The sequence below is a fragment of the Rattus norvegicus genome, chromosome 4 (genome assembly GCF_021556685.1).
Source record: "Rattus norvegicus strain SHRSP/BbbUtx chromosome 4, alternate assembly SHRSP_T2T, whole genome shotgun sequence".
Classification (NCBI taxonomy): domain Eukaryota; kingdom Metazoa; phylum Chordata; class Mammalia; order Rodentia; family Muridae; genus Rattus; species Rattus norvegicus.
The window spans coordinates 147,319,523-147,326,171 of record NC_141537.1 but is presented as its reverse complement, the minus strand read 5'-3'; positions in this window follow the sequence as shown (position 1 = coordinate 147,326,171).

Below are 6,649 nucleotides of genomic sequence, written 5' to 3'. Positions count from 1 at the left end.
CAAGTTCCTTTTGCTTGGGAGTGTGTTATTGAAGAGACGTTTAATTGTAGGTAAATGACCCTTGCCTTCTGTCATAATTGAAACTTCATCTGCTACAGTTAATACATTTCACAAACCAGTAAATCTTGAGGGGCAGGAACCCAGTGTGCTGTGAAGACAAAGGGAGGAAATAGTTTAATCTTCTCTTCTCTACAAATGGTTCACTTGTAAGCAGAAAGAGCTCTTTTGATACACTTTTTGTTTCTTGTAGTCTCTTTTTTCTCACAGAATCTGTTTGCAGATTGCTCCCTTTAGAGAAGAGTATGTGGAAGGGAGTGGGAGACTGTGTTCCTTCTCTGGGCATGGAATTTGTCTAGACTTGTGTACAACAAACACTGTTCAGTCTCACACCACATTGTGTTACTTTGGTAACCTTGGCAAACCACGGGCATCTCAGTGGCTTGACACCTCGCTCACTCATAAATTCAAGCTGTATCGGCTAGGTTCTGCTGAATATAAATCCCTTCCCAGTTTACTGGCCTCAGTCAACAATCACTTGTCATCGAGTGGTGGAGATGTATTCTGAGAAGTTGTTTGGTATGTGGACATCATCCTGTAGCACGTCTGTGTAACTAGCTCCCTGGGCAATGAAACCTTGTGAGGCCACATCATAGGTGTCTTTTGCTGACTGGGACATCATCAAGTGGGGCATGTTTACAGAACTTCCCATTGCTTTGTGGGTTCTTCGGGTAGATTTTTCTGCCATTTTTCTGTGAACTCTTGGCTGCGTTCACTTGGAAGGTTGACTGTCATCATTTGGGTTACAAAGGATGACTGAGCGGCTGCCTCTTCAGGGTCTTTCCCTTGGGGGCTTTGTCCCACTGTGGAGGTCTTGGATTTCCAAGGTAGAATTCTGCCTCTCAAAGGTAGAATCCACAAGTCGCCTGGGCTTACATAGTGTCCTTTCTCCCACAATCTGTCTGTCAAAGCAGGTCTCGAGGCCAGCTCAGATTTGAGGGATGGGAAATCTACTTGAAAGAAGGGATCCTGGGAGCTGGAGAAATGGTTCAAACCACCCAGAGCTCCGGTTCCAAAGGATCTGATACCCTCTCTGGCCTCTGTGGAGACCAGGCACTCAGGTGGTACACATACATTTATTTATTTAGGCAAACATTGATATACATAAAATAAAAAACAATAAATACAATTATAAAGAGAAGGAAGAGGAGGAGCCCCAAAGCATCGTGGCCAGCTTGTTCTATCTACCATATAACTAGGTAACTAAGAGAGGGTTATTATTAGGATTTATGGGGCTGGGGAAGGTGACCATCCTGAGATTTGAGGCTTTCATAGCCGCTACCTCTGTCTGTTATCTGTAGGGTACAGTGTATAGAAAAGTCTCCAGGCATTTTTGTACATGTCTATACAGTTGTATTACCTAGTCAACCCACATGGCCTCAAGCCTCATTTCTTCATCTTTTTTCCATTTATTTATTTATTCAGTTTACATTCGACCTCAGCCTCCCCCTCCTCCCATCATCTCTTTATCTTTAAGATGAGCTCAGCGATAGCATTTCTCAGACACATTGTGAAGTTTAAGTGAAACCTTCGTATATGGAAAAATGGTTTGCCTAGTACTTGATATAAGGTAGCCACTCAGATGAACAGCGATTTTTCTTATTATGTAGCTCAGGTTGCCTTAGAACTTATCCCATAGCCCATGCTGGTCTTGAAATCATGGATGTCTATCTGCCTCAGCATCTCCAGTGCTTGTGTTGATTGAACTCAGGTCCTCATGTATGCTAGTCGTGTGCTCCCCCACTCACTGACACGTATCCCTAGCTCAAGTGCCTTTATTTAAAATTCTTCACTCTGTGAGGCTGGGGAGATGGCTCAGTGGTTAAGAGCACTGAGGACCTGGGTTCAACTCCCAGCACCCACATGAACTGTCTGTAACTCTAGTTCTAGGGGATCCACTGCTTTCTTCTGGCCTCTTCCAGTACTGTCCACATGTATGTCCAGATATACATGCAGACAGAGCACCTATACACACAAAATAAAAACTTCCCTTCGAATGTGTCTTTTAGAAAGTTGTTAAATATAGAAAAGCAAAACAAGAAAAATATTTCAAATTGCTCAATGTCTCACTATCCAGATTTAGTTACTATTAATCTCTTGATAAAATCTATTTGTAGTCTAGCCTTTCTCATACATATGCACACATTAATAAATCTGTAGGGAGGAGAGGTAGATGAGAGGGAGTCATACAGAGTGGAAGTTAGATATAAAATCTGAAGGAAGAAACAGTAATACCCATCGGTTCTTGTCTGTGCATCTTATCCCAGTACAGAGAGTGGGTGCAGAGAGCCTGAAGTCTTAACACCACACCCAATTGCCAAATTGACAATAGTAATTCCCAAATGCTAAATTATGTCCCTCTAATAAATTTATTTTGTCCACTTCCAAGCATCTCCCTGTTATGCCGTGTTTCTCACTTGAACAGGCAGATCATTCTGTGCTTACTGCCTCAAATATCAGAGAAGGAATAAAATAAAACCAAGTGTAGATTTCCCCCCAGCATTTGGTTTCAAAAAACTTGAGGCATTCTGGGGAACATTAAGACATGGACATGGAAGCTAGGTATGGTACTCTATGGTGGTTATTCTGGCACTGGGGAGGCTGAATGGGGTAAGTAAAGCCAACCTGCATACAAACAAGCAAACTGGAGTGGTGAGACAGGCTTCGTGGGTAAGGGTGCTGGATACCACGCCAGAAAACCCCAGTGCAGTCCCCAAGACCCCCGTGAGAGAAGAATTGATTCCTGAAGGTTATACTCTGACCTGTGCACACACTGTGGCACAATTTCATTACACACATGTGCAAGCACACTCGTGTACACACACACACACACACACACACACACACACAAAGATATTGACATGGACAATGTGATAAGGGTAAGGACCTTGAAGGGGGGAGGGGGAGGACTCCCTCTCAGACCAGCAAAGGTTCTACTGTTTGGGGCAGGAAATGAGTAGAGATGGAGATAAGAAGACACGGTGTGATGAAAGTAGAGACACAGACAGTCACAGAGAGCAGGAAGCTGCACTTTCTTTTCCAGTCAGAGTCCTACGAACACAAAGGACACACCGGCAGATCGGGGGTTCCCGGTGTGGCTTAGTTTCTGCCATTCTGAAGGTGGTGGGACCTGGGAGAATGGAGCTGATAAACGAGCCAGACTAACGTCTCATGCAACAGCCAACTTTACTCAGAGCACCGGCCAGTTTATACTCTGAGGGTTAAGAGGAGTCACGTGACATCACAAGGGCAAGCCGCGGATGGCAGAAACATGCTTTTCCATAGAGGCAAATATCAAATAACCATGGCCAATTATAAGGAAGAATCTGAAGTAAACTCACTCCTATCTGCTACACATAGGAGGAGCACAAAACTCAGTCCTAAAACAGTTCTGTGTTTTAAAGACGCTGAGGTTACCAGACTCTCGCCTTGCTTTCTCACAAGCACTCAGAATTCTCATAGGGCTCCATTCCTGGACTGTGTTCCAACAGCTTAGAAACAAAGGGTGCTGGGCTGGAAGGTCTCAGGCAGTCTTGGGGGTGAGGCTTGTGCCAGTGGTGATTAATGATGCCTGCCTACGAGCCAGATAAAGTGATCGCAATCTCAACTGACTATTAACAGTGGGTAGACCATAGCAGGGATCAGAATGTACCCCTTCTAGTTTCCGTGGTTTCCCATAAGGTCCAGAGCTTAGAGGTGTTCCTTACCTTGGTGACATGTTTGCTGTCCTGTTCCAATACAGGCTAAACATGGATTTGCACAACTGCTTTACCCTCCAGTCAAATGTGATTACCTCGAACCCAGATGGGATGGAGAGTCATGACCAATGCCCGTATAAAGTGTTAGCTTGTGTCTGTAGCTGGGTACCACAGTGTGTTTACTGACTGGGTAAGATGTTGTTGAGCCTTTGACTCAGAGTCATGTCTTGCTTGATACTGAGGCCTGGGGTAGCCCTCTCTGCCTCAGAGGCCCTCACTATGTAGTCCCTGCTGACCCAGAAATACACATTCTCAGGCCCTGTCTCAAAATTACTGAATCACAGTCTATCAGAGGGTCCCTAAACATGGCTCAGTGTGAGAACCACTGTTTCACACCATTTTGACTTTCTTATCAACACCCCAGTCTCTCAGACTCAAACACAGTCAAGTCCCCTTTGTACATTTGACATTTGACTGGCTTCTGCTTGGGGCATCTGCACGTTATAAGCCTCTCCCAGGAAGTCAGGTAGCTTGCTTCCCTCCAGAGCTTTCCTTGCAACGATTCCACTTACATTTCGTTCCACTTAGGCTCCAGTTTCTGGGAAGAAACTGGGGGGATGAGAAACAGACCCCTTAGTGAGTAAATTCGGCAAAGGAATTCATGACAAGCTGACATGATCTTAAAGCTTCATATACTTCATCTCTGGGAGTTTGTGAGCCTCATGTAGCCTGCCTGGCACATCTCCTAGGGAAATGTGTAGCCAAAACCTCTCCCCTGTTTCTGGGTCAGGAAGTGATAGCACACAGATGGAATTTACAATGGGACCAAGCCAGTGGCCCCATCAAGGCTGCTCAGAAAAGGCCTTTTCATGGGCTCATTCAGTTATAATGAGCATTCCCCAGGCTCTCAGAAGGACTACTTCTGGCTGGCCCCTTTTCTTTTTCCTCGACTGCTTTCACTTTTTCATGGAGGACTGCCCCTTAAGGTCCACTGGGATTGGTACGAGCCTCGATTTGGCAGGAGAAAGGGAGAAGGAAGTACATGGTGGCCTACAAAATTGAATTACACCGCCTCCCTGGCCCCTTGCCTCAAAGAATAGACCTTTGTGCTCTGAAAGGCAGGGGAGTCCCAGTTTCTCAGGCTTAAAAAAAGCCAAAACAAAACAAGCTTTCTGCAGCCTTCTCTCTTCCTTAAGACGCTTAGTGGGGAGTAGTGAGAGGCCGAACAATGATGGAATCAAACGTTCTTTATTAAGCTTAGGAATTGCTTGCAAGGCAGGCTTTGAAACAAATGTATCTGATGCATTCCTTCAGAAGAACAAAAGTATCCGTTTGACTTGAAAATCCAACTTTTAAAACTCTGGGAAAAATTACCACACATTAAAAAAAAAAACAAAAAACAAACCAAGAAACAAAAAACCACCCTCCCCCCAACACTCCCCGGAAAAACAAAAATAAAAACAAAAAAGCAACAACCAAACCAACCAAGCAAGCAACAAATAAAGCAACAACGCAGCTTTTGGCTGTAGCTGGTGACCCACTTTTGTGAGATGCGCCACAGAGCAGAACAGCATTACCAAGGAGGAAATTGACCTTGGGAGTCTGTTGAGATGGCCTTCTGATAATAGACACAATTTAAGCCATTCATTTCTGTTTTCTTTTCCTTTCTTTGTTGGTCATTATTGAATGACAAAGCATAGTTAGAGGCTTTTTAAAAACAAACAAACAAACAAACAAACAAACAAACAACACCCCCCCCCAATTTCTCCCTGTTCAACCGTGATTGTTGACACAAGACCAGTATAAGATGGGGGCCTATCAACATGCTCTCACCGAGAGGGGAGGGACTTAGGCTGGCCCATCAGGCAGTTCATGGATGCTGGGGGGTGCAGAGGCATTTTCTTCAGTGGTATAACCACTGGCAAAATGCCCAGGCTGCTGTAAATAGTCCCGCATCATCCTGCTGTAACTATGCGAGCCTGATTAGTTAACACACTGGGGTTCTGACCCCCCATGGAAGCAGAAGAAGGACTGCAAGCTTTGGGGTACAGGGAAGAGGGAGGGGATCCTTGAGGAGACAAGAGAGGGTGATGAGGGCGAATGTGATCAAAACACATCATGTCCATGTATGAAGGTGTCAGAATGAAACCCATTGTTATGTATAGCTCATGTACGTTAATAAACCCAGAGAGGGGCAGCAAGATGGCTCAGTGGGTAGAGGAGCCGCTAAGCCTGACTCCTGAGTGTGATCCCTGGGTTCCATCTGGTGGAAGGAGAGAGCCTACAAGTTGTCCTCTGACCTCATATGCACTTTGGCATGACTTCATTACTATTATTATTGTTATTATTGTATTACAAGTTATTGATAATGGGATTTATCTTTTAGTTTCTTTAAAAAGGAGTCTCTTGTTTCTCTCAGAAGCAAAGCACTTTGAAGGGACACCATGGTCACCTCAGGAAATAGACCATTCTTTTAGCAACAGGAAGTACAAGCTAAGGAACACGCATTCCCACTTTCTTCTCAGGCAGGGAGGTTGCTGGCGACCCTGCTCCTCAGTTCATCTCTTGACAGCCAAGACTCGAACCTTAGTGCTCACAGCTGCTTTTAGTCCCCCGCCCAGGCATATGGCTCAGTAAGGTTTGTTAAATGAGCAGACGGAGGTCTGGGCACTTGGCTAGATGCATGGGTGTCAAAACTTCAGTACAGCTAACAGTCCACTTCTCAGAGTAACTTTGGAACACTGTGACTCGTGATCGTTTAATATGACATCAGTAACAAAGATGCCATCGCTGCTCTGATTGAAATAACCCGTCTAAAACTCAAGTTTTATCTGGGACTAAGGAGATGGCTCAGTGGTCAAGAGCACTGGTTGCTTTCAGAGGACCAAGATTCA